The 20,437-nt window shown below is 38.3% G+C and overlaps 1 protein-coding gene across 5 annotated transcripts in view; it reads right to left on the bottom strand.

The window, feature by feature from the left end:
• The window catches only part of st3gal3a (ST3 beta-galactoside alpha-2,3-sialyltransferase 3a), a 394,364-nt gene that overhangs the window by 300,313 nt on the left and 73,614 nt on the right, over nucleotides 1–20,437 (bottom strand). The window contains exon 2 of one of the 5 annotated variants that reach the window (XM_039776581.1): nucleotides 17,086–17,265. The exons of the other annotated variants lie outside the window; for them this stretch is intronic. The gene's annotated coding sequence lies outside the window, so the exon portion shown is untranslated. The remainder of the gene's footprint in view (nucleotides 1–17,085; nucleotides 17,266–20,437) is intronic. 5 annotated transcript variants of the gene reach the window in all.

The raw sequence follows: 20,437 nt of genomic DNA, 5'->3' as shown, positions 1-20,437 counted from the left end.
TGTTAATCTTCTGCTGTTAGGCTTTGTTTATAGAAAATTATGGCTGCACATTACTGAATGATGAAAAATATAGATCTAGCAAAGATGCATTATCCTCTACTAACCAGGAAAATTCTGTCAAATACACATTTTGTTATTAAAGTGCACAATGAAACTAATTATACAAAAACATCAACATTTACAAATGGTGGCCCATTAAAGATGGCTGATGTCTCACCTTCTCCTTTGTAATTGTTCTTCTTTCTGTAATGCATTTGTTATCCTCAGTTCACTGAAGATGTGCATGCTACTTGACAGACTCTGGCACACTGAATATAATCATCTGATGACGAGAAGTTGTGGACTAGTTCGAGTGTCCTACCCATTAAGTCTTCCTTGAGAGGATCAGACACTGAAATTTCTGCTTATTGTCCTGTTGCTTTATAAGATCAGCAAAGATAAGAGGTGCTGTTTTGGTGGTGTTACACAGAAATCCATCTCCGACCAAGGTGACAGTGTACTTCAAACTACTTTGAAAAAGGACAATGAAATGGCAAGGAGTCTGGCATCATGAAAGATGACGATTAAGGTAAAGACCTATACTACTGTGCCTCAAATTGAAGCTGTTACATATTGGTACTACTGCGTTTAACACGTTTTTTGTTATTTCATATTGTTTTCTGTTTGTCTTCTATTGTTACTTTCTGTCATATATTATATATTTTATATATATATATATATATATATATACTGCTCAAAAGAATTAAAGGAACACTTTTTAATCAGAGTATAGCATAAAGTCAATGAAACTTCTGGGATATTAATCTGGTCAGTTAAGTAGCAGAGGGGGGTTGTTAATCAGTTTCAGCTGCTGTGGTGTTAATGAAATTAAACAACAGATGCACTAGAGGGGCAACAATGAGATGACCCCCAAAACAGGAATGGTTTAACAGGTGGAGACCACTGACATTTTTCCCTCCTCATCTTTTCTGACTGTTTCTTCACTAGTTTTGCATTTGGCTACAGTCAGTGTCACTACTGGTAGCATGAGGCGATACCTGGACCCTACAGAGGTTGCACAGGTAGTCCAACTTCTCCAGGATGGCACATCAATATGTGTCATTGCCAGAAGGTTTGCTGTGTCTCCCTGCACAGTCTCAAGGGCATGGAGGAGATTCTAGGAGACAAGCAGTTACTCTAGGAGAGCTGGAGAGGGCCATAGAAGGTCCATAACCCATCAGCAGGACCAGTATCTGCTCCTTTGGGTAAGGAGGAACAGGATGAGCACTGCCAGAGCCCTACAAAATGACCTCCAGCAGGCCACTGGTGTGAATGTCTCTGAGCAAACAACCAGAAAGACTTCATGTGAGTGACCCAAGGGCCCCATGTCCTCTAATGGGCCCTGAGCTCACTGCCCAGCAGCATGCAGCTCGATTGGCATTCGCCATAGAATACCAGAATTGGCAGATGCACCACTGGTTCCCTGTGCTTTTTACAGATGAGAGCAGGTTCACCCTGAGCACATGACAGAAGTGAAAGGGTCTGGAGAAGCCATGGAGAACATTATGCTGCCTGTAACATCATTCCTCATGAGCAGTTTGGTGGTGGGTTAATGATTGTCTGGGGAGGCATATCCATGGAGGGTCACACAGACCGCTACAGGCTTGACAAAGGCACCTTGGCTGCCATTAGGTATCAGGATGAAATCCTTGGACCCATTGTCAGACCCTATGCTGGTACAGTGGCTCCTGGTGCACGACAATTCCTGGCCTCATGTGGTGAGAGTATGCAGGCAGTTCCTGGAGGATGAAGGAATTGATACCATTGACTGGCCACCACACTTTCCTGACCTAAATCCAATAGAACACCTCTGGGACATTATATTTTAGTCCATCCAATGCAACCAGGTTGCACCTCAGACTGTCCAGGAGCTCAGTGATGCCCTGGTCCAGATCTGGGAGGAGATCCCCCACAACACCATCTGTCATCTCATTAGAAGCATGCACCGATGTTGTCAGGCATGTATACAAGAACACAGGGGCCATACAAAGTGCTGCGTACAATTTTGAGTTGCTGCAATTAAATTTTGGCAAAATGGACTAGCCTGCCACATAATTTTTTCACTCTGATTTTTGGGTCGTCTTTGAATTCAGGGCTCTGTAGGTTGATCATTTTCATTTCCATCAAATGATGTGGCATCCTTTCGTTCCTAACACATTACCCAGTCTATATCAGTATAGATATCCAGGAGGATGTCCTTTTCCCATTGAGATCTGATGTGTTTTCAAAGTGTTCCTTTAATTTTTTTGAGCAGTTTATATATATAATTCTTTAACTATATTCAGTTTGATACTATGACCCATGATGGTCAACTTGTCTGGATTGGACTGTTTGCCTGAAGTGCTTATTGAGTGTTATCACTTGCAACAAATTTCCATTTTTATGTGTACCAAAGAAAATCTGTAATGTAATCTGAAAATGTGCTTCACTGACCAGAGGAGAAGCACTTAAAACTAAAGGACCAGTGAAGACTACAAGGAGGTAGTAAGGGGAGGTTAAAATGTGCCTACAAATAAGTAAGTTATATAATCCACATTGACAGTCTAAAATAAAAATCAGAGCCTGTATATAAAATAAGGGGCTTCTTTATTACATTTGCTAGAAGGGCTTGTGTTCACTCTTGTCCTTGACTAGCCCACTTTAGTAATGTATGCAAGAGCCAAAGATCATGGTGAAAGACAGCTCAAGCTTAGCGCTGGTGTAATTTTACTAGGCACGTCTTAAATAAGGAAACAAAATTACAACAGCCCTATAGGTTCAGCATAATGTGGAAAATATATTTCTGTTTCATGAAAGTCAAAATATTTTGTTATTATGTGCATCAGACCTGTATTCAAAGGCGAGTCCTGTACAAAAAAATGGTTTTAAAATTACTGATAAAATTTCTACATCTACTTGGAACAACCCCTCCAGCAAATGTATTCTGAAAAGGCCATGCTTCAGCCAACATAACCAATCTGTCAGCTGCAATCACCATCAAAAAAATGGAGACACACAATGCCAAAACACATTACAAGTGAGTGGTTATAAAATCACAATGATTTTAAGTGCATTTTCTTGATGTAATTTTTCTCCTACATGGTCAGCCTCTGTCTGTCATTGGAATTTATAGAGTGTTAAGAATTAAAAATATTTTTGTATTTATTTTGGCTTTCTCCCCATCAGCTTTACGTCTTTCACTTCTTTCACCTGTATCTGCCAGTCTGTAATTGTTTATTCGAAAAAAGAAGTTTTTAGCCAGTGACTAGCTGAAAGTAACTGGCAGCCTCCTGCTTCAGACCTCTAATATAAAGCTGGAGTGAGCTCTTTGGCTTGGTCAAAAGTCTGCCATCACTACAAAACCCTCAGTAGCAATGCCTTGTGTGTTTGGCTGATATATAGCATACAGTGCCATTTCATGCCAGCAGACCCTTGGAGACAGCTGTGTTGGGATTCTGCCATGTTCAGCTACTTAACAGGAACTGTCAATCTTGCAGCCCTTCACCCATGCTGTAAACAACACTGCTACTAAAACCTCTGCCAGTTTTGTTCCAGAAAGAACTATGTCATACAGTTTGCCTCCCAATTTATATTTCCGACCAGAATTTACTAGTTAATTGAGATTGCTTGCAATTAAAATATTTAATTGGACCCTATGGCAAAACACAAGTTCTGTCAAGCAATTCTCTTCAGTCATCTGCTTCTGCTGCTGTATTATGAACTATACATTAAATTATAGACTTAAAAAAATAAAGAAAAAACAATCCTCTAAATTCACACTATCATAGGTGTTCTCTACACACCACGTCTCTTAGAACTTTTACAAAAATTCTAGACTTGATATTCTAAAAACCAAGAAATGAACCCATCATCAGCTGCATAAAATGCCCCCAGTCCCCAGCTGGAAAAAACAGTAATCCTTATGGCTCTTGTCTTTCTGGCAGTAATTGTTAAACTCAGTCCTGACTATCTGTTTTGGCTGGTGGCTTTTGTGCTCAACAGTTTATATTCAAGAGTCAATTTTTTTATGCCAACTAAATACCCCTTAATATTGTATAGCACTTCAGCTATCCATTAAATACTGAATGTCCTGTGTACACAATTGTTCAAAGAATGCCTTTAAAATATGCAGCACACAGAACTATTCATTGAAAATATTATGAAAACAAATATGGTAAGATGCAGCTGCTTTTATAACCACCATGGGGTCAGTGGTCTATTAGAACAACTTCCGTCCATCCATTTTGAATCCGAACACAGGGTCACTGGGGTCTGCTGGAGCCCATCCCAGCCAACACAGGGTGCAAGGCAGGAGCCATCCCGGGCAGGGCACCAACCCACCGCAGACTAGAACAACTGATTTTTTGTTTAGCGCTCTTCACTGAGGGCAGGTGTACAGTTCCAGAGTTTACAATTCAAAGTGAGACATTTAAATGCAGTTTGGATTGGGTCTGGCTCACCTGACCATAAACCAGAACAAACAGGGCCTTAAAATGGATTGGCGGATTTCGCAATCAAATACAATTGTGCTACTACTGAAGCCACGGACTAAAATTATTTTCCTTGTCTTTCATTCTTAAAAAAAAAAAAAACAGGATTATTCATTTCAAATCCCTTCATATTTACAGCTCACTTTTTCTCATGAAGCTGCAAAGTTAAACAGAACAACTTGCTCCATATCCCAAAATAAAAAGATTTAGGACTTGAACCAGTTGTCTAATGATGTTTTGGGTTCCTTTCCTACAAATAAAGCTGCCTGGTGATAAACAAAGACAGGTGTGCATGACACAGAACTTACTGACCCTCTTTCGGACAGACTGCCACTTGCACCTGTGTTTGCACCTGTGTTCTCATGTGTGGCCTGTTGAAAAGAATGCAGAATCAATTATGTAAACACTCTTTAAACAGGATATAAATTAAAAAAGCTACTGGAAAACACATCATGAAAGTCTCACCTAGAGTACATATAGAAAAATGTATCATTAGCTTTACTACATTACTCTTGCAGTGTTTTGAAGAGTTAGATTTACAGTGAAAGAGAGGCTGAAAACTGTTAACCCAAAGTCCAATTGCATTGCCTATCAATGTCATTCACAAGGGCACACTTCTGCTTTTACACACCCAAAATAGAACAGCACAAATACAGTAGCTATATAAGAACATCATGAAAAAAGTGAATCATTATGCTGTGATCACTGTGTCATTTACAGCATCTTAGGATCTTGACAGTATAAATTTGTGAATAAAACATCCACTCTTTTACTCGTTTATTCCTAAACAGGATCGTGGTGGCTGTTGCACTTAACGTATAGTGCCAATATTGTATTTTTTATAGCCTGTTGTTGGTGTTGTACTATTGTCACTTGACCAGGACATACTAGTAATAAATGAATTATACTTAACACACATGACAACAAATTTGAACTTGGCTAGCTAGAATGTATCTAGAATGATTTAATTCAGAAATATACCTGCACTCAGTCATACTGAGTGAGTAATTAACCTAACAAGCAAGTGTTTAGAATATAGGAGAAAAATCGGACCACCTGGAGAATAGCAAAAGAAAAAAAACATAGGCACAAACAATGAAGGAACCCACCAAATATTAACAGAACAGCAATGCTGAAAATTGAGATAAATGGTGAGGTGAGTTCAACATAAAAGATACTTTCTCAATTCACTAAGCTATTATACACATGGCTACTGACAGATAATAAAAATTATTTCACAAGGTTCAGTGGCAGAAACCAGCAAACATAATCACAAGGAAAAATGACCATTGCCAGGTATAACCCCGAATTTCAGAGACAGAATAACTTCTGACATCACAGCGTTAAGATGTGTCCATTTGTTTGACATTAGTTTTTTTTTATTTTATGCAAGGTGTATGACTATGTGTAAGTGTAACATCATGACAGCAATCTTATATAATGTGGAACGGGACACGGACACAGATAGACGGACATCGTTTGTTCACCCAGCACACTTTCATTTCCACCACAACTATTTACAATATTTACAGTTTTAGTGCACATCCCAGTGCCTCCAGCACCGATCCCCCAAAAGTCCAGGCCTTTCACAGTCTTTTATGCCTTTCTTCTGGCCGCCTCTAGTCCTCTCTCCAGCTCTGTCCTCTTCCACCCGACTTCTGCTCTCGAATGCAGTGTGGCGGCCCCTTTTATACCACCCTGGATGGGCTCCAGCTGTTTCCTGGCACTCCTTCTTGGACACGCCCCCGTGTGGCGGAAGTGCCGGCTGCGCCCCTGAAGGCCCTCCGGGTGTCCCCATTCAGTGTTCTTCAGGCACCGGGGTGCCGCCTGCCGGTGGCCATGGGCCCCTACAGGGTTGGGCTTCCAAGCCCCCTACCCAAGGCCACCAACAAAACCAGGGCGGTTGCCCCCTCGTGGTCAGGAGGAGGCACCAGCCCTCCTCCGGTCCCCTCGGTCGTCCCGGCTAGGCTTCACCCTCAGCCGCATGTGACAATAAGATCAAAGTGTATTCACACTGAATGTCTGCTCTTTGCTGTAAAATAAAGACATTAACCAGCGAAAATGAGTTTTGAAAGCAATTCCTTTTTGCCTTTTTAAAGTTTTTCGTTTTGGCTTTGCCTTTTCTTTAAAGTCTGATTTGTTAAATACCCTCTAGTTTAGTCATTTCTTTCTTGGTTTTCCTTTCATCAGTCTCTCTACATTACTCTCACTGTCTTTCTCAGATTTAAAGCCTGCCAATTTAATTCATTAAAAACAGGGATCAATTATTTTCTTTTAGAGAAAGGTCTTTGTGTGCTTAAGACACCCAGCAGCAGAAACTGCCATCAAGATTTATAAAACTAAGTAGTCACTTTCCATAGGCCCACATTAATATGTCTAGCTATCCCACTTTCTTCAGACCTTTTATGCACTTTTTCACCACCGTGGATATGCTTTTCTTCCCTTTAAAACATAAGGCGTGACTGGGCTTATGACATACAGTATATTTCACATTTCATCCATGAAACCATGCCAGTTGGCAATTTACAGAAAAATCCAAAATGGAATCAACCTGTGTTCCCTACCCCAAGGAGTAGGAATTCACATTTGGGAATGATTGATATCATGATTTTACAGCAACCCAAGCTACAAACTGACACTCATGAAGACATTTTGTAGTTTCCCTGAAAATCAAGAAGACCCTTTTTTAGTTTCCAAAAACAAACACTAGTACTTTAACACAAAGGTAATTATTATAATAATATTTAAAGTAGTAGAAAAAGGCTGGCTATACAAATTTTCATTCATGGCCACCTGTGTGCTGATATTGTGATTTTGCTTGCGATTCACATGTGTGCTCATCTGCACTTGTTGCAATGATCTTTCAGCACATGCCATCAATCACACCAACAACTTCAAGTAAAACAGCAATTTGCATGAATGTAGCTTGCTTTAACATTACTGGAATGGAGTGGTGGAAAATGTTTTAATCTGTGTATTACCTCACGTATTAAGTTTGGTGCAAAAGTCGAGAAATGGTTGGCTTGTAACATACTGACATCATTGCTATTGCAAAGCTGCACTTTCTCTGGCGCCAAATAACATAATATTATCAGCATATTAATTTTAGCCAACACCAAATGTTTTCTCTGCATAGATGCAGCAATCATGTGACATACAAGATTTGTAACCAATACAATGTATTCCATCACAATCAGATTGATATCTTTCTAAGAGTTCATTGTTGTCTAACATTTTCAAAACATTCTGCCTTTTCCAGGACTTGCAAGCCAATGTCTATCTGAACGCCATCTTCTGGCAGCTACTAGCGTGTTTGCACAGCTCATCAGCTCTCCTAAATCTAGGAGTAGTTTCTAAAATTAGGAAAATTGATTTAATACTTTTGGAATCGAATTTATGTCACTCTGTAATTTTTGAACCAATTAGGACAGTTTTCATACTCTGAGATTCTTGATAAATATGGGTACACGTGTATAGTTTAAGTGACTTTATGTCACTTAACCTATCTTTGTTTCAGTTGTAAAAAAAAAACAGAAGTAAACAACTTTAAATTTGATGTACATTCTAAAGCACATTGGGATGATATTTACAATTGAAATATGCTTTATAAAAAACTTCTTTACTAAAATAAATCAAATTTTGGGCATCTGATGAACAGATTAGATAGAAATGTCACTAGCAGTTGTAGTGGGCCATTTCAGATAAGGTCCATACTCATGTTTTACTTTGTCAGACTGGCAAAGGCACTTTTTCTGTTTCTTTTCAGCCTGGAGTTGACCATTCAACAATAACTAAGTTACTTGAAAATTGACAGTATTAAGGTTAAGCACTTTGAGTAGTGAGAAAAGCACTATATAAATGTAAAAAATTATTATTAATTCTTCCTGGAGTACCTGATCCTCTACTCAGAGACAGATAGAGAGAGGGAGCATAGATAGTATGGGCTCCCTAGTCCTGAGGAAATTGAAGCAAACCAACAAAAATCCTTTGGGTTAACAGCTGACTAAAGATATATCCTTTCTGGGCCAAGGAGAAATGACTGCCTAGAATAGTCTAAAAGTTTTTTAAAATCTAAAAAGAACAAGGTAGTGGGATCATTTGGAACTATGAAGTTGGAGCTGTAGCATGTTGGCTTAGGAATGGATTTCAGAACTTGGCCTAGAAGTAATCCTAGGAAGTGGTTTAAATCCACCCCTGGCTAATGCTATGATAAAAACATACAACATTGGACAAAATAGGTAGCTAATGGCCACATTGGAACAAACTAGAGAGTTATGTTGTTGAAAGAGAAACCTTGACATCCTTTAAAATGTCTGGAAAAGATATTGGTACAGACTCCCAAAACTCTTTGTGTGAAGTGCTTCCTGGCCCACATCTTAAATACATATCCCCTTATTTAATTGAAAAAAAATCTATTGGAACATTTTATTTTTGCCTTTGAGAATTTTGAAGACCTGGATTATAACCTCACACAATCTTCTCTTCACAAAGACTAAAGAAGTTTAATCCCCTGAGCCCATCAAAGTAGGACATACCCTATAGTCCTGAGATGCACATGCCTGATCTCTTCCACACAGTATTGCTTTGACTTTGTTTGTAACGTAGTGACTGAATGAGTTTAGAGTTGGGATTAGTGTTAGGGAAAGAGCTCAGTGGTGGAGAATGAGTGGCCAAGGTCCAGATGTAGGGTTGAAACAAAGAATACTTTGACATGAACTGGTACCCATATGATGTGTATCACCAATTATGGGATGAACAATCTAGGTATAAACAACTGAAATCTAGAACAACAGTAAAAAACTTTGAACCAAGTAAAAAAAAAAATTCAAGAGCAGCAGAGATAAAAGACTCCCCCTGTAACAAATAAAAACACAAGCATGTGTGTTATTATCTTCAAGCCAGACTGTGAGAGATTGGAGTACCTTTTTCCTGTGTTTCAGTAATAATGTCAAATATTAAATGTTAAGAACATTGAGAAAAGGCAGATTAAAAGTGTAAGCCTTATTAGTTTTTAGCTTGTGCGAATGTGTGAACCTAATATACTAACACACTATCAGTGTTATAGACTTTATTAGCTTGAAATGAGAGGTATAAACAGAACAGAGCTTTTGGATGTGAAACCAAATACTAACTCTGTCTTTTGACCTCATATTTAACTGTTAATTTATTGTTGGGATTCAGCTTTAATGACCTTGCTAAAATCCTTGGCTAGCCTACAAGGTATTCATCAGACCTGACAACTTTTCTTATTGACATTTTTGCAACATGCAATATGCTGTTCATCTTGTTGACATCTTTCTGATATGGACAGATCATACTTGTTTTGGTACCAGTACTGAGGTCTGAAACCTAGTAGTCAAAATTGTAGTACCAATCCATCACTATTGTCTACGCACACATTTCCACACTAGACACTATAAGTCAGAAACACAATATAGTTTTTATCACCTTTATATATTTTTTGCAAGTTCTCCTCTTCAGGTCAAACCTGATGAAGACAAAGCACTGTTTTTGTATCTTTATCTTTGAACCTGAAATGGAATGTTACCATTATATCCTTAAATAAAATGTGTAAGAAAGGCAGTTGTCTGCTAACAGACAGTAACTCCTCAGTCACAGGGCTCATTGGAAACAGGGCACTTTCCTAGTAGTTGATTATGTACAGCAGTAAATTCATCAATGCCAAGAATCCAAATGCTGCCCATCTGAAACAGCTGGAGTGAGGAGTCTTAGCTCTTGGGAAGACAATCACACTTCTGTTCCCTTCACTGACGCTATCTGAGAGCCCATTGAAAGCAAAAGTGCCATCTAATGCTTTTTAAAGGTGTCTCTCAGCTCCATTTTCCTTAACAGCAGCCACGTACTGTCTTAGAGAAGTATTACTTGCCAAGTCTTTTCTTTGTTAACCAATTGTAGACCTCAATCAAGTCAACATAAAATGACAAAATGAAATTTGAGCACATATTTCAAATCCAGAAACAAGAGGAGCTTTAGGAGACTGGTTTATGGCAGCCAAATGTTACAGTTATCCTCCCCAGTAAATTAATAATTGTAATTCATAGAATTTTAAAAAGACTACGATATAAATAAGTACCTTTGTTGCTTGGTTAATTAAAAAAAATGCATCAAATCCACAGTCTTTGGAGGCATTCTGTGTGGAAACTGCATGTACTCTTTGTGTTCATAAGTTTTTTTTTCTTGAGGATTCTAGTTTCCTCCTAAGTTCAATAAACTTCCTGATAGTTTAATTGGACTCTCCAAAATGGCCAAGGTTCAAGTGTGAGCAGGTGTGTTCTGTGAAACCCTGGTATCACATCCAAGCTTGATTTTTACCCTGTGCCAACTGCTGTTGAGATATGCCAGGAATAAGTAAATCCAGATATTAAGCTAATGCATGGATATTAACAGGCACTTTACAATTTACCATTGTGTTTGATTTTAGTGTTAACATGAAACAAACAAAAAGTACTTTATAATTTACTAGCCGACGCCTGCCGTAGCATACAGCGGTGCAAGAATAGGAAAGGAAAACAGTGAGAAAGGAATTCAGAAATCAAGAAGAAAAAAATAGTTCTTGAAAGACGCAGTTGTGAATAGGTGTTTTGCTGGAGACGACAGATAATGAGTCGAAAGATCTAATCTCGGAAAGAGCTTGAATTTCAGCTTCACCACCATAAATTCCAGATGTTGTCATGTATTGATAGTACTCCTGACTTGTTGTGATAACTCAACTTGTGTTGGAAGGAAAAACAGGAAGAACGTCTTCAAATCTGTCCCAATGTGATGCAACGAAATCTACTGCCCTATGTCGTAGTGAGAGTGCATTGCCTTCATCAACCATTTGTGTTAAGAAATAACCCATTGATAGGAACAGGCAGTTGCCGGATCCTGGAATACAGATGATGTTATACAAAAACCCATCAACAGAAAAGATACTGTCGTTCATTTTATAACAAAGGTTTAGGAAACAACTGTCGCAGTATAACGAAAATAGCAAGGAGCAAAACCAATGCCAATAGCTGAAAGAGTACCTTTCTGTAGCAGGCTACGGAAAAGACTCCCAGGCGAACAAATGGCCAAAGTGAAAGGTCACGCAGTCAGGTTAGATATAGGGGAAGGGTTTGGAAGAGGAGGAATAGGAATCGAGAAATGCCATGTGGACTGCGTGTGGGGGGCAGGTTTGAAGAGGAAGCAGGACGAACCAGAAGAGAAATATACATAAGAGATTGCTGTTCATTTTGCAACATTTTAGGAGGGTTTGCATACATATTCAAAAATACTTAATTCAGCACTGGTTAAAAGACATGATCAAAATGGCAACAGCACCTCCAATGTCCAACTCTCCTGGCCACTGATTTGCCATCCTTGCATAAAAAAGAAAAAGATTCCCACGACCACTCAAAACAAAGGAACACCATCACACTGTGCAAGACCAGCTGTCACCTTACCTAAACTAAACAATTGAAGGCAGAGAGGAACTTGTAATATTCATCTGCAGAAGTGCCCATTAAGCCATCCTGAGGTATCAAACAACTACAGAGCAACACAATTTAGTAATAGGAACTCAACTCTTTGACAAGCAGATCAGGTCAAGCTGAAGCGTTCATGTCCAAAGGATATCATCATGACGAGTGGCAAGGTCAGGCTCAGAGGACTGATTAATTACCATTAACTTCAATAATACTACTTGTCTTGTTCGGATTTAGATAGACAAGACTTTTCACCTACAAGGAAAACACCAGCAATCTCAAGATGCTCACCAATGACCTCTTTAAAGTCAGGCCAAACTTAACATAACAATGTAGTATTGTAGGCCACCTTTCAAAGTAGACTCTTTGACATTTAACTTTAAACACCCAATTAGGCAATGCAGTCATTTTCTACCAATAGTCTTAATGCCACCATGGAAGTGTCATCTTCTGGAAGTGTATTGTTTCCAGAATTTACAACATCATTGGATCAAGTACAGCTTTTACTGAGCACGCTTTTGGAGGTTAATAGTATACTCACTTGAGAGCAATTCAATCAAAATAGTTCCAGTTCCACCCTCCAGATCTGTAATCCAAATTTTTTTCAATGACCCCCTAACCAGATGTGCCACTTTTTGGGAGTCTCAAAAACAACTTCTGAGTACACATGCCTGCAGGGTACTAATGTGTGGCCTCTCATGTAAATTCATTTTGCTGCTAAAACTTTTATGTGACTGCCCCAACTTCACCCCCCCGACCCCCAAAAGAACTTCACCAATACTTTCCCAAGCTTCATTCCCTCAGGCACCCAGCCCACCAAAGAACTACAGGAAATTCATAACATTAGATCTATATCTATCACAGATTACCATGAATGTGATTATCATTAAATGGGTGCAGACTGTTCCTATTTAGAAATTGACATAAAAGAATAAGCAGTTATACCCTTGCAACATAGAGGCTACATGGGAACATTTATTCTATGAAGTGATCAACAAAACAAAAAAGCAGACAACTCACCAAACATTACTAACTCACTGAAGCTACTATGTAAGAATTAAAATGCTACCATGGAACATTTTATGCAGGGTAGTGCTACCACATTAAAGGCACATTCATTTTGCACTTCATACTGTAAATTATATTATTATGTGGTGTTGTGAAAATACAACACTCCACTCTAAATTAACTCATTTGGCCACAAAATGTCAAGTCTAAATGTCTTCCCAATATTCATTGTTTTTTTGTGATTGTTGATTCTAAATTGACTAGGGGGTGATTCAATTGTACTTGTACACACAAGGGTGTCTCATTTTTAACTGCTATCTGTTGCAGATTTCTGTCTGATGCCCCAGTTATTTGAGGTTGGGTTTTGGTTGCCATGTAATTATTTGTATTAAAAAAGTTAGGAAGATAGATGGATGGAATTATGATTTTACACACAGTCCTCACCAAGTCCGAAAAAACTACATTTTACAAATAAAGTCTTTTCAATCTCCACAAAAAAAAATCTCTTTCAGTGAGCGGTCAGTATAAAATAGCATACATTTAGAATGTGAAAAATAAAATTTTGGTCATGGTTCTATCATCTCAAATGACAGATTTATTCTATTAACCTTTCTGTTATTCGTTCGTTCATTAAATTGTTAACTCAGTCACCTATTCCTGTCATAAACATCCTAACTCCAATATATGTTCATGGAGGCTAAAAATCATGTCCTAGTCAGTGCCTAGAGTACATCTGCACATTCTCCCTCTGTCTATAACGGTTTATATATATAACGGTACTCTTTCCATAGTCCAAAGATGTGCAAGTCATATTAACTGGCAACTGTACACTGGCTGTACAAAGTGAGGATCAGTGTGTCTTCCAATGGACTGGTGCCTAACGTGTAGACAATACTGCTGGGATAGACTTCAATCCCAATTACCCCGAAATGGGTAATTTGAAGTTAAAACAGTTGTTTAGTCACAATAAAACACATTACATTTGTTAAAAACAATCTCTGTGCATCAAAACCTCACATTAGCCATCAGGTACTGTGTTAGCATTATTGTCTAAATATTTTTCTTCCTCGTGTCTACCATAAATGTCACAGTATAATAACATCACATATTCAACAGCAAAACAATAAATAAAAATGTATCACACATCAAGACAATGACTCAAACCATGCAGGGTATTGTAATGGCTACAAAAATAAATTAAGAAAGAATAGGACAAATTTAAAACATAAACCCTGCCATGATGTTAGAGCGAAACCTAAAGAGACATTTGCACATAAAAATGATGTCCATAATTACATGGTTGAATCAGTTCTGTAACGAAGACTGTGTTTGCTTTTACCATGTCCGCAGGTTGTTCAATCAAGGGGTTTGGTACATAAATATAATAAATACTGGCTAGTTTGCATTGTAAATCACAACTAAGATGAATTTGCATATTTTCGTTATGAAATGTCATTAAGTTCACCTCATCTAAGAGCACTGACAAAAGTAGGTGAAGATTTAATAATTCTAAACATCCATCACCCAGTTTAACTTAAGACCCCACGTTTTCTAATAAAGAGTCGCAAGGAACCAACCTTAGAAGAGATGTTGGTCTGTACATGTGCATATATGTCACTAACAACAGCCAATTTAGAAACATTAGATGTTTGGAATCTAGGAATACACCAAAGTACCTACAGAAAATCATACCAGGACATGGAGCTTTTAAGATGTCCATGTATGACTATGCTAAACAATAAATTCTTAAAGTAATAAACTTTTATTTATAGTAGTCTGAAGGGATCCACAGCTCAGTGCTGAGAGATGACTAACAGGGCCTAATAAAAAACATCCAATAAAGGTATTATAGTTTATCTCTCAGGTAGGGGTGTAAATATGGAGGAATATTTCGGACAAAATGAAATAAATAAATAAATGCGTAAATAAATAAAAGTACTGTGAAATGTGAGCATAAATAAATAAATGTGTCATGAAATGAGAGCCTTAATAAATAAATATGTCATGAAATGAGAGCATAAATAAATAAATGTGTCACGAAATATGTTTTTCGTTGCTTATTTATTTATTTCATTTTGTCCGTAACATTCCTGCAAACCGTCATGAAATACGGCTTGAAATAAAACTGTCACTTTCACTCGTCAAAGTTGAGAGGGTGGGCTCTAACACGCCCTCTGGTTACTGATTGGTGAATCGATAGCACAAGAATGAATTAGAAAAATGCTTACTACTGCCGATGAAATGGATTCTGCCGAAGATATTACGTATTTCAGAGAGAGAATTGAAGATTTATCGGAAGAAATGACAATGTTGGCGGCCCTTTTAGACTCCGATATAGATTAAACTATTTTTGAAATTATCAAAGAACAGGTGGAACGGACTCTACTACACTCCAGTTCAGGTGACTCAGTCAATAGAACACCTTCTGTTATGCGGTTTAAAAGTACGACAGATTGCAGATCTATATGGTGTATCGGAGAAGACGATCACAAGGCGAATGAGCCAGTTTGATATACGTAAGCTGCAACGGCTGTATTAGTTTAGGTACTTTGAAATGGAATGCTCAAAGCAGCTCCAACTAATATTTATTGACTCAGCTGGAATGTCAAAGGATGGACGTCCAGAGCAGGGAACTGAGTCACCTGAACTGGAGTGTAGTAGAGTCAATTTCATCGGCAGTAGTAAGCATTTTTCTAATTCATTCTTGTGCTGTCGATTCACCAATCAGAAACTAGAGGGCGTGTTAGAGCCCACACTCTCAACTTTGACGAGTGAAGGTGACAGTTTTATTTCAAGCCGTATTTCACGACGGTTTGCAGGAATGTTACGGACAAAATGAAATAAATAAATAAGCAACGAAAAACATATTTCGTGACACATTTATTTATTTATGCTATCATTTCACGATACATTTATTTATTAAGGCTTCATTTCATGATACATTTATTTATTTATGCTCACATTTCACAGTACTTTTATTTATTTACGCATTTATTTATTTATTTCATTTTGTCCGAAATATTCCTCCATATGTAAACAAACAAAGGCCTTAAGGCTAAAGACATAGAAGACCTGGCAGAACTACAGAAGGTGAACTGCAGAATGCACCTACAAAATGCTTAGAAGCCTTACGGTCCTTAAACTCTTTTTCTGAGGGTCTAGTAAAGCCTACAGCCCACACTGCATTTGTCCCTTATTTTATATTTAGCTAATCAAGTTAAATAATTACTAAAGAGACAAAAGGGAAATTGTGCTAAACTACAATAATAAATGCAACATGCAAGCAATAAATCAATAATACTGTAAGAAATGTAAATATTTAAACAGCAGGAAATCTTAGTATTGCTGCACAGTGCATATCAACAGAAAGTCTGAGCCTGCCCAATTTGAGAATGTGCAAAGGATAAAAAAGATACAACACACCTTGGTTAAGAGACTTTTGGTCTTAAACCCAGGCAGCTGTGCTATTAAGAAGCATAATGTAACAACTTCTTTAGAGAAATGGACAGGAATTTAGAAATGTTAACAGTATGTGACACTTAAAAAGATTGCTTCATTGCAATAATATTTTTAATGCTGTTTTACGATGTAAAAGTTTTAGGAATTTTGGAAAGACAAGAATCTCAGAATTCCTTGTATGTGTAAATCTACTTGACTAATAAAATGATTCCATTCCATTCCATTCCAACATGGGTAAATTGTTTAACTTACTTCATGTGATTTTTATTTATTTGTGGGCTCTAATATCAAAGATTTTTCTCCGTCACATAACATTTTTTCACAAAACATATTTTCAGCTGTCCATTATAGGGTTTAAATGATGAAGGTAATATTAAAATCTCCATTTAAAGCAAAATCATTATTTTACTCAATAATAAGGTCAGGATATACAGTAGCTGTAATGGAACACGGTGATGGGCTCTAGGAATAATAATAATAATAATAAAATAATACATTTTATTTATATTGCACTTTATATTTTAGCAATGTGCTACAGAGTAAAAATAAAAAAAAAATAAAACAAGAAAATCTATTTATACTTTAACAAAATATCTTTCTAAAAAAAAGCGTGTAAATGGGAAACAGAGACATGTCTGCACCTGTATGATGATGCACTCGACTGGAGTTCACAAGAAATGGCCACATCTGTGTGGTATGAAATCTCAATCCAGACTCTTTTCATACGTAGCTCCTAGTTGGTGGTACAAGCTGCCCAACTTCATCCGACTCTTTCAAAGAGTTTTAAGAAACGATTGAAAACCCCACTCTTCTGTGAATATCTGTGAAAGTGTAAATAAATGTTTTTTACTCTGTGGATATCTGTCATATTGTTAATTGATTCTTTATTATGATAGCTTTAGAACTCTTCACTTGTGGTGAGCAATTTCTGTAACGTGTTCTGCTACACTTGATCAAAACAGACCCCAGACTGATGTTTCTCAGTTATGTTGACCTCCTTTGTAAGTTGCTTTGGATAAAGGCATCTCCTAAGCAAGTAAATATAAATGTAAATTTTGAAAAAAGCTACACCTTGGTGCCAAAAACATCATCAGACCTAGTTTTTTGTATGTGCCGTAGTAAATTGCTGCTTCCCTCTCTACATATTAAACTTGGTTTAAAATGCTGATCAGAAGATGTAGCTTGCTTAATAAATTTCTGCTGAAATTGTCCACCTGGCGCTAAACTGAAAGAGGGCATTTTTGCCAGACTTGATATTAGAAAACTGATTTCTGATTCAAAATTTCATAATGCAATGAGCAACCTGGAATTAGAACCTGGGGTATCATTCAAAGAAGTAACTACTAAGTTTTTAGGTAACAATAAAGATACAAATTATAAAGAAACTGTGAAAAATAAATTTCTTAGTTCATTTTAAAGATTTTGGGTTGCAACATGAATCTCAAAGCTCACTTTTGTATTTACATTTGGAATTTTTCTCTGGAAAATCTTAAGAGTGTCGAGTGAAGAGCAGGGTGAAAGATTCTACCAGGATGGGATATCAGAATACTGCTAGATGATTCATTGGGATGCACCACATAAAGTGTACAAACAACAGGCCACCAAATTGAAAAACTAAGGAATTACAAACATTAGCTAGCCCAATGGTTCTCAAACTGTGGGGTGGGCCCCCCTAGGGGGGCACAAAGTAACAAAAAGGGGGGTGCAAAGATGTGAAAAAAAGAAAGCAAGAATCAAAAATATGAAAAATATATCTATTGAAACCAAAACAAATTAAATTAAACTACATTCTGATACTAGAAAAATGAATATAGAGTTAGATAAATGTTGATAAAAGGTATAATAAAATATGCATCTATGATATATCATTAATTAAAAAAGAACAAATTGGTATTAGTGGGCTCCTTTCAAAAAAACGTTAGGGGGGAGCGATTAAAACTGTTATGAAAACTTGGGTCACAAATACTTTAAGGTTGAGCTAGCCTGAGAATGGAGCTCCAAAACCAAGACTGTCTTCATATACATCAAATTAAATGGGGAAACCTGGTTCCCATGTCTGTATATGTATATACACTCACCTAAAGGATTATTAGGACCACCATACTAATACGGTGTTTGACCCCCTTTCGCCTTCAGAACTGCCTTAATTCTACGTGGCATTGATTCAACAAGGTGCTGAAAGCATTCTTTAGAAATGTTGGCCCATATTGATAGGATAGCATCTTGCAGTTGATGGAGATTTGTGGGATGCGCATCCAGGGCACGAAGCTCCCGTTCCACCACATCCCAAAGATGCTCTATTGGGTTGAGATCTGGTGACTGTGGGGGGCATTTTAGTACAGTGAACTCATTGTCATGTTCAAGAAACCAATTTCAAATGATTCGAGCTTTGTGACATGGTGCATTATCCTGCTGGAAGTAGCCATCAGAGGATGGGTACATGGTGGTCATGAAAGGATGGACATGGTCAGAAACAATGCTCAGGTAGCCCGTGGCATTTAAACGATGCCCAATTGGCACTAAGGGGCCTAAAGTGTGCCAAGAAAACATCCCCCACACCATTACACCACCACCACCAGCCTGCACAGTGGTAACAAGGCATGATGGATCCATGTTCTCATTCTGTTTATGCCAAATTCTGACTCTACCATTTGAATGTCTCAACAGAAATCGAGACTCATCAGACCAGGCAACATTTTTCCAGTTTTCAACTGTCCAATTTTGGTGAGCTCGTGCAAATTGTAGCCTCTTTTTCCTATTTGTAGTGGAGATGAGTGGTACCCGGCAGGGTCTTCTGCTGTTGTAGCCCATTCGCCTCAAGGTTGTGCGTGTTGTGGCTTCACAAATGCTTTGCTGCATACCTCGGTTGTAACGAGTGGTTATTTCAGTCAAAGTTGCTCTTCTATCAGCTTGAATCAGTCGGCCCATTCTCTTCTGACCTCTAGCTTCAACAAGGCATTTTCGCCCACAGGACTGTCGCATACTGGATGTTTTTCCCTTTTCACACCATTCTTTGTAAACCCTAGAAATGGTTGTGCGTGAAAATCCCAGTAACAGAGCAGATTGTGAAATACTCAGACCGGCCCATCTGGCACCAACAACCATGCCACGCTCAAAATTGCTTAAATCACCTTTCTTTCCCATTCTGACATTCAGTTTGGAGTTCAGGAGATTGTCTTGACCAGGACCACACCCATAAATGCATTGAAGCAACTGCCATGTGATTGGTTGATTAGATAATTGCATTAATGAGAAATTGAACAGGTGTTCTTAATAATCCTTTAGGTGAGTGTGTATATGTATATATATATATATATATATATATATATATATATATATATATATATATATATATATATATATAGTGATAAAGGCGCTATACAGCTCCTGACCCGGCACAGACTACGCAGAGGCACGTGTTCACACTCAAAGGGCTTTTTTTTTTTCTTCAGCTGTGTGACACACCTTCCCCATGCCACACAACCCAAACACAGTCCAAAGCACCAAATACACAAAAACCTAACACTTTCCTGCTCCACCACTCCTCCCAGGCAACCTCGTCCTCTTCCTCCCGATTCTGGCCTTGATTGCTGGAAGGCAGGCCTTTTTATACCCCACCCGGAAGTGTTCCAGGTGCCTGACCAGCTGGTCTTAATTGCACCTCTGGGTGGGGCTGATAAACCGTCCAGCGTGGTGGTTGGTTGTCCGTAGCACCCCCTAGCGGCCCATCTCCCAACCGGGCTGCTGTGGTGGACTCCATGTCCCATGGAGCCACGGGGAAGATTGAGGAGGATCCACGGCCAGGAGGCTGCCCCCAAGCGCCCCGGGAAGGTACTGCAATGTCCATGATGGCTCCCCCGGGAAGTATGCAGCAGAGGCATCCTGGCCGGGCATGGGACCCGGCTGTCCGTCACAATATATATATATTTAATATATTATGCCATAGTAGATAATAGTAACTCAAATATCTAAAACTTCTCTCACCTCATCATT

This window comes from Polypterus senegalus, chromosome 14 (genome assembly GCF_016835505.1).
Source record: "Polypterus senegalus isolate Bchr_013 chromosome 14, ASM1683550v1, whole genome shotgun sequence".
Lineage (NCBI taxonomy): Eukaryota > Metazoa > Chordata > Cladistia > Polypteriformes > Polypteridae > Polypterus > Polypterus senegalus.
The sequence above is the reverse complement of the archived record's forward strand: the minus strand, read 5'-3'. Positions and strand labels throughout refer to the sequence as shown.